Source organism: Megascapheus bottae, chromosome 1 (assembly GCF_031878675.1).
Source record: "Megascapheus bottae isolate mThoBot1 chromosome 1, mThoBot2.hap1, whole genome shotgun sequence".
In the NCBI taxonomy this organism is placed as follows: domain Eukaryota; kingdom Metazoa; phylum Chordata; class Mammalia; order Rodentia; family Geomyidae; genus Megascapheus; species Megascapheus bottae.
The window spans coordinates 6,039,706-6,049,130 of record NC_143509.1 but is presented as its reverse complement, the minus strand read 5'-3'; positions in this window follow the sequence as shown (position 1 = coordinate 6,049,130).

Below are 9,425 nucleotides of genomic sequence, written 5' to 3'. Positions count from 1 at the left end.
CTATTTTGATTTTGATGGGTATTGCATTGAATTTGTAGATAGTCCTTGGTAAGATTGTCATTTTCACAGTTGATTCTTCCAATCCAGGAGTATGGGAGATTTTTCCATGTCCTTAGTTCTGCTTTAATTTCCTTTTTCAGGGTTTTAAAGTTTTCATCAAAAAGGTCCTTTACATTCTTAGTTAAGATAATTCCTAGGTACTTTATTTTCTTTGAAGCTATTGTGAAAGGAGTTGCTTTACTGAGTATTGCCTCTTTCCTCACACTGTTGGCGTAAAGGAAGGCAGTTGATTTTTGAGGGTTAATTTTATAGCCCTTCCAAAGTTTTGAATCAGCTCAAGGAGCTTGGCAGTAGCGACTATAGGATTCTTTAAATACAGAATCATGTCATCTTCAAAGAGGGATGGTTTTACTTTCCCTTTCCCTACTTGGAACCACTTTATACTTGCTTCTTGCCTTATTGCACTGGCTAGGAATTCTAGTACTATGTTAAAGAGGAATGGAGAGAGTGGGCATCCTTGTCTCGTTCCTGATTTTAGAGGGAATGGCTTTAGATTTTCACCATTAAGTGTAATACTAGCAGTGGGTTTCTCATACACAGCCTTTATTACATTGAGGAATGTTCCATGGATTCCTAGTTTCTCCAGCGCTTTTAACATAAAGGGGTGTTGGATCTTGTCAAATGCCTTTACTGCATCTATTGAGACAATCATGTGATTTTTGTCCTTGCTCCTGTTGATGTGTTGAATTATATTAATTTATTTGCTATGTTGAACCAGCTTTGCCTCCCTGTGATGAATCCAGTTTGATCATAGTGTATAATTTTTTTTTGATGAGTTGTTGTAGACGGTTGGCCAGTATTTTGTTGAGAAGTTTTGCATCAATGTTCATCAAAGAAATAGGTCTATAATTCTCTTTCTTTGATGAATCTCTGTCTGGTTTGGGGATGAGGGTTATACTGGCTTCATAGAAAGAGTTTGGTAAGGAACCTTCATTTTCAATTTCGTTGAAGAGCTTGAGGAGTATTGGTGTGAGCTCTGCTTTGAAGACCTTATAGAATTCAGCTGTGAATCCATCTGGCCATGGGCTTTTCTTAGGTGGAAGTTCTCTAATTGCCATTTCTATTTCAGAGCTTGAAATAGGCCTGTTGAGTTGGGTTATTTCTTCTTGGTTCAGTGTGGGTATGTTAATATTGGCTAGGAATTCGTCCATTTCTTCTAGATTCTCAAATTTGTTGGCGTAAAGTTTTGAGAAGTATTCCCTCATGATATTCTGGATCTTGGTAATTTCTGTCGTGATATTACCATTTTCATCTGCGATTTTGTTTATTTCGATATGCTCTCTTGTTTTTTTGGTAAGATTTCCTAAGGGTTTGTCAATTTTGTTAATTCTTTCAAAGAACCAACTCCTTGTTTTGTTGATTCTTTCCATAGTTTTTTTGGATTCTAAATCATTTAATTCTGCTTTGATTTTAATAATTTGCTTTCTTCCAGGAGCTTAAGGTGAGACAATAACTTGTTGGTTTGCGATTTTTGCAACTTGTTGTTGTAGGCACTCAGTGCTATAAATTTCCCTTGAGTACTGCCTTTGCTGTGTCCCAAAGGAGTTGGTATTTTGTGTGCTCCTTATTGTTAAATTTCATAAAGTGTTGGATTTCTGTTCTGATCTCTTCGATGACCCATTGGTGATTCAACAATGCGTTGTTCAGTCTCCATGAGTTACAGGGTTTTCGTTGGTGGAGATGTGTGTTCAGTTCCAATTTGATGCCTTTGTGGTCTGAGAGTGCAGGACTCAACTCTTGAGTTTAAGCACTACTATGGTTCAGGTAGCTAAATTAAATGCCTTACTAAATAGTTCAAAAGATGATGATAATGATGGTGATAACTCTATTTTTATTTACTAAATTCTTACACAATGTGGATATTGTTCATTCTGTTATTTTCACCCAGCTGAGTATGCTAAAAACTGAGCACCATTAGAAATCCAGTCTGCTCAGATTATAACTCTGAGCTGCTGCTGAAAAATAGCTTTGAACTATAAGCCTATATATTGAGTTCTCCATGAATTATATATATATATGCATATATATATATATACATATATATTGCCTTGTCCTAGAGCTTGAACTCAGGGCATGGACACTGTCCCTGAGCTTCTTTTATTCAACTCTAGTACTTTAACATTTGAGCCACAGCTCTGCTTCTAACTACTTTGGTAATACATTGGAGATAAGAATCTCATGGACTCCTCAGTTGATGAGTGGATCAACAAGATGTGGTATTTATACACAATGGAATTCTATGCTGCTGTCAGAAAGAATGACATCGCCCCATTTGTAAGGAAATGGAAAGACTGAGAAAAAATCATATTAAGTTAAGTAATCCAGACTCAAAGGAACATAGGCTCAATGGTTTCCCTCATTTGTCATAATCAGTAGAAAACTTGGACTCTCCTAGCAGAGATCTACAATAGAACAAAACCTAGATATGTAAGGCCATGACACTAAATTAAAGACCTCCAGAATATAGAAATAAAAGCCATATAATGAGTGATTGTTGTCCTTAATGTACTGTTATCTCTCATCTCTTTTGCTGTCCCTTGGCTATCTCATATTATTACAGTATTTCACCTGGTTGTCTGATATATTGTATAGATGTGTATTTGGTTATTTGAAGTCGGATAGGGAAAGGGGGAAAACAAGATGGGGGCGGGGGTGGGGGAAGGGAAATGAGGACGAAGACATGAGAAAGGGTATCAATATATGTGAAGTAATGCACCTTCTATCTGGTGAATATAATGTAACCCTTCTATTAATTACAATAAAAATATACGAAAAAAAATCTCATGGACTTTCCTGCCTGAACTTTGAATGTTGATTGTCACATCTCAGCCTCCTGAGTAGCTATGACTACTGACAAGGGTACCTGGCTCCTAGTTATAATTTTTTGATAATGACAGTTTTTCCTACTATATGTTACTATGGAGTAAATTCTGATTTAGAACATTCGACTCTGGGTGGTACAGGATTTCAATCAAATGCTCTGGGTACCACCACCCTTCTGAGAAGCAATCTAAATACAACACATTTGCTGGCATAATGAAGATCACACAAGCTTTAATTCGTGAATTCTAGGCACACATTTTTTTGCTAGTCGTGGGGCTTGAACTCAGGGCCTGGGCACTATCCTTGGACTATTCTCAAAGCTAGAGCAATACCACTTGAGCCACAACACCATTTCCAGCTTTTTTTCTATGTATGTGGTACCGAGGAATCGAACCAAGGTCTTCATGCATGCTAGGAAAGCTCTCTGCCACTAGGCCAAACTCCCAGCCGACGAACACCTTTTATGTATTCCTGTACTAGAGCTTAAATTTAGAGCCTCATGCTCTCACTTGTCTTTCTTGATCAAAGCAGGACTTTATCACTTCAGCCACAACTCCACTTCTGGTTTTTTGCTCATTAATTAGAGATAAAAGTCTCATGGATTTTTCTGCCCAAGCTGACCTTAAATCAAGATACTCAAATCTCAGCCTCCTGAGTAGCTAGGATTACAGGTGGAAACCACCAGCACCTGGAATGAATGCACATGGAAAAGCTAGTTATTGCCAGGCACTGGTGGCTCACATCTGTAATTCTAGTTATTCAGAAGGGTGAGATTGCAGGACTGCAGTTCAAACCCAGCCTGGACAGGAAATTCCATGATATTCTTATCTCCAAATAACCACTGAGAAGCTGGAAGTGGAGCTGTGGCACAAGTGGTAGAATGCCCACTTGGACAAATCCCAGCCCCTGAGTGCTGGCACAAATAAAAAAAAAAGAAGCTAGTTCTCTACAGCAATAGGATGGACCATTGAGAGTGAACTATCACAGGAATTGTTCATGATACAATTTTATATAATCATTGAATGACATTGGAGTTATAAATATATTGCACTCAGTTTGGCCTTGAGATATCTGAAGCTCACAGAGGAACTGAGTGGCTCAAATTCTCAAACTTTAGAACCAATCTAAGCTGAGTGCCAGGAGCTCATGCTGTAATCCTAGCTTCTCCAGAGGCTGAGATCTAAGGACTGAAATTCAAACCTAGCCCAAACAAGAAAATCTATGAGACTCTTCTCTCCAATTAACCACCAAAGCTCTGAAAATAGAGCTGTGTCTCAAGTGGTAGGTCTCTAGGCTTGAGTAAAATAACACAAGGAGTGCATCCAGGTCCTGAAAGCAAGCCTTAGGTCCAGCAAAAAAGAAAAAAGATATATATGAGTAAAATTCTGTTCATTTATTCTATCACCTATATAACCTATCATAAGGACAGAGTTCACTCCACTTTTTGTTTAGATGGGAACAATACCATTTTCCTATTTAACCTGACGTTTCCCTATATATGAAGTGGAAAACAGTGAAGTAAAAAGAAGCAAAACTTTAGTTAATACACACTGAAATTGTTGCTAATTAGCCCCAGATAACACTCATTTAGATACCTCAATGCAGGTGTAAAACTAAAACAAGCTTCATTTTTCTTATGCCAGTCCTGGAGCTTAAACTTGGGGTCTGGGTGCTATCCCTGAGCCTTTTCACTCAAGGCTACCAATTGAGCCACACCTCCACTTTCTGCTTTTGGTAGTTCATTGGCGATAAGAATCTTACAAACTTTTTTCCCCAGCTGCCTTCAAAACATGATCCACAGATTTCCTGAGCAGCCTCCTGACAAAAGGAATAGCAAGAAGCTGAAACATGTTTTGTCAGGGTGGGGGAGGTCAAGGTTAGGCAAATAAATGGAACGAGGGAGGATAAATGGAAGCAGTCATAATTGCCAAGGTACAAATGTGAAAATGGAACGAGGTAACCTGAGAGGATTCCATAGAGTTGGCAGAGATGGAAGAAAAAACTGGAAGGGGTGGCATGGGAAGAGATGCTTTCTTCTCATACACTGACTTGTTGAAGTCAAGACCTTTGGACATCCTCTTAAGGCTAAAAATACTACTACTAATAATAATAATATACAATGCATGATGTGCAATGCTACATAATAAGAGAGGATTGCATACATTTGTTATTGATTAATCTATATCCTATATCTATATCTAATATAATTGATTACATTTCTTTTGATGAAAACAGGGATCTGTATATTTTTTTAATTCTCTCTATGTATGCTTTTCTGCTGTCTTCCTCTTTTGTGATTCCCACTGGTTTTCCTCTCTTTCTTTCTCCACAGAATAGTCTTTCCTGTTTTCCTTTTTGGTTTGTTTGTTTATTTATTTTTCTTTTTGAGCTGGCCCTGGGCTTAAACTCAGAACCTGGGCTCTGTGCCTGAGCTTTTCTGCTGAAGGCTAGTGTTTACCTCTTGAACCACAGCTCCATTTTCTTTTCTTTCTTTCTTTCTTTTTTAAGTGGGAAAAAGTTGTACATTTATAATTAGCCAGCTGGATGCAGTTTAGATGATTTCAATTTTGTTGGCAACATCTAAAGCATCGTAATCAGGAACCAGTCGCACATATGCCTTCTTCTCTCTGTCAGATCTGATCAGGGTATTGACCTTACCCACATCAATGTCACAGAGCTTCTCGCAGCCTTGACTTGATGCTTGTTCGCCTTGACATCCATAGTGAAGACAAATGTGTTATTGTTTTCTATCGTCTTCAGGGATGACTCGGTGGTCAAGGTCACCTGATAATTGCATACAATTTTTTTTCCTCAGAGCACTTTTCCAGGGATATTTGTACTCTCTCCCCAGCAGCCTGAAAGGGGGTGAAGTGTGTTTCTTCTGTTTTTTGTGGCTTGGACGCCTTTCAGCACTGCCTTCTTGCTTTCAATGCCTTTTCCTTGGCTTCAGCTTTAGAAGGGCCAGGAGCTCCCTTCTTCATGTTCAGTGCCATCTTGGTGAAAAAGAGCTCCATTTTCTTCCCTGTGTTTACTGATTCTTCTCATTCATAGACACAAAAGTGTTGGTGCTTCTAATCTGCCATCTTGTCCTGACTCTTTCTTGAAAAGACAACATGCTAAGCACCAGTGGCTCACATTTATATTCATACCTGGTAAATAACATATAAAACATCATACATTATTTATAGAATATAATGTATAATGTACATAATATATGCAGTATGACACATAGTGTATATTATTTGATCTATGGTATGTATTACATAGGATTTTATAGTCTATAGCTATAATGTATAATGTTCTATATCATATCTATATTAAAAGTAATGAAATTATTTTAATAAAAATGTTAATAAAATTGCATTTATCACATACATAATAAAGTATATGATCTAATTATAACATGCACTATATATTCCATATATAACATAGTGCTTTAAATGCTAAAATAAATATAAAGATAATAAAGCTGAATAGACTGGGAAGACCATCTTATATTGGGGGTTTGGGATTGTTGTATTGTTTTGTTGTGTTTTGTTTTTTGTCAGTCCTGGGTCTTGAATTCAGGGCATGGGTATTCTCCTTGAGCTTTCTCAAGGCTAGCACTTTGCCACTTGAGCCACAGCACCACTTCCAGTTTTTTTCTGTGTATGTGAACCAAGGAATCGAACCCAGGGCTTTGTGCATGCTAGGCAAGCACTCTACCACTTGGCCATACTCCTGGCCCCATCTTATATTGTTAAAGAAAATATAAGAAAAAAAAATCATGAGCCCGGGAAGAAAAGTCCATGAGGCTTATCTCCAATTAACCACCAGAAAACTGGAAGCAGTTCTGTGACTCAAAGTGGTAGAGTGCTAGCCTTGCACACAAAAGCTCAGGAACAGTACCCAGGCTGTGAGTTCAAGTCCCACGTCTGACCAATTTTTCCCAGGAATTTAAATGTGCATCCCTCTTAAGATATAAATATACATTAACAAACAAACAATAAATAAATATGCATTAAATGTTCAGGTAAATATATCTACTTCAGTACAATAGAAATCAAAATTTATATCTAATTTTTTTTGCCTGTCCTCAGCTTGAACTCAGTGCCTGAACCCTGTCCTTGGACTTTCTCGATGCTAGAGCCCTACCACCTGAGACTCAGCACCACTTCTGACTTTTTTCTTTTTTTTTCCTTTGTTTTTCATTGTAATTAGTAAAAGGGTTACATGATATTTGCCAGATAGAAGGTGCATTAATTCACATACATTGATACCTTTCACATGTCTTGGTACCCATTTCCCTCCCTCCCCACACCCTCCTCCCGTCTGGGTTTTCCCCCCTTCCCTATCAAATTTCAAAAGCCATATAATGAATAATTGTTGTCCTTAATGTACTATGTTGTCTCTCATCTCCTTTGCTATCCCTTGGTTATCTCATATTGGTATACTATCTCACTTTGTTATCTGATATATTGAATTTATTTGTATTTGGATACTTAAAATTCTGACTTTTTTCTATGGATGTGGTACCGAGGAATCAAACCTGGGCCTTTGTGAATGCTAGGCAAGCATTCTACCACTAGGCCAAACTCCCAGCTATTGTCTGTAATTTTTAATGCCACCTGCAATTGCCAATGTGCATGAGAAGGGAAAAGCATGCATGCAGACACTCAAATGGAAAAGATCAAGATGCCCCTTTAAAATGATAAATAATTGGGGCCAGAGCACAGACTGATGGTAGAGTGCTCACCTAGAATACATGGAGACTTGGGTTCAATTCCTCAGTACCACATACACAGAAAAAGCTGGAAATAGCGCTGTGGCTCAAGTGGCAGAGCATTAGCCTTCAATGCCCAAAGACAGTGCCAAGGCCCTGAGTTCAAGTCGCAGGATTGGCAAATATGTATCTATGACATACAAACCCTCAGCCTATTTTAATTATGTTCTAAAATGTATGTGCCAGTGATTAATAGAGATGCACTTCTTGAATATTTATTTGTTAAATACGTCATTTGAAATATGATGTAAAAATCAATGTTAATAAACTCTAATAAAAATAGATAAGATAAATAATTTGATTTTCATATGAGGAATAACATTCCACTGAACATAGAAACATTAAGAAATACCAGTTTTAAAAAATGCAGTGTTAATTGAATACTATGCTGCTGTCAGAAAGAATGACATATCCCCATTTGTAAGGAAATGGAAAGACTTAGAAAAAATCATATTAAGTGAAGTAAGCCAGACTCAAAGGAACATAGGCCCAAAAGTCTCCCTCATTTGTCATAACAAGTAGGAACCTAGGGCTCTCCTAGCAGGGATTTACAATAGAACAAAATCTAGAGACATTAGGCCAAATAGTACAACACTAAATGTACGGACCTCCAGGATAAGAAAAAAAAGCAATATAATGAGTTATTGTTGTCCTTGATGTACTATGTTATCTCTCATCTCTTTTACTGTCCCTTGGTTATCTCATATTGTTACAATACTTAAAAAGCAATATAATGAGTTATTGTTGTCCTTGATGTACTATGTTATCTCTCATCTCTTTTACTGTCCCTTGGTTATCTCATATTGTTACAATACTTCACCTAGTTATCTGATATATCTTATATATGCTTAACTGGTTATTTGAAATAGGAGAGGGAAAGGGGGAAATCAAATTGTGAGGGGGGAGAGGGGAGGAAAATGGGAAACAGGACATGAGAAAGGGTATCAATATTTGTGAAGTAATGCACCTTCTATTTGATGAATATAATGTAACCCTTCTATTAATTACAATAAAAAAATATATGGAAAAAGTGCAGTGTTCGGAAAAGAAAAAATGCAGACTATTTTTAATGAATTCCAAAATGAACACATCATTCTTTCTGCAGATGTACACATGAGCATTTGGAAGGAGGCAGAGAGCCCTGAAATCTGAAAAGGGCAGTCCTCTATGGGTCTCTCGATGTTCATTAAAGTTATTCATGCTAACAAACCCCTTAGAGCCACACGTTCCCAAACTTCAACCATGCAGAAATGACTTTAAGAGCTCATTAAAAATCTGAGTCTGACTCCAGGAATTTCAGACTTAAAAGATCTGGGAAAGGAGCCAAGAATTCTCGTGTTTAATAAGCACCAAGGGAGGCTGGTCTTGCTAATTTGGAGAAGATACTTTAGAAACTTTGGACCTTTATTGGGTCCCTATTGCTTCCATTTAATTTTCATTTACTTCTAAATAAGCTCTTGCAATTATAAGATGCATCACTTTCAGACTGCATCATAGAACCTTGTCTGACACGTCTCCTTTCCCCCTGGTAACTTTTTCCAACAAACAAAACAAGAAAGCTCAAGGAGATATCCCCCTTAGGTAATCCCTAGTCGGTAAGAGTCCCACTGTTTTCTTTGTGGCTATTTCCAAGACCTTGAGAAAAGAGTTCTCAGAGCAACTCCTTCATTTATTTGTTCTTTAATTTAAAGGGGAGACAGAATAAATGTCTTGCCAGCCACCTAACTCTAAAGACAGATACATTTCTTTTCTCTATTTTTTTCTTTATCTACTATGTTTG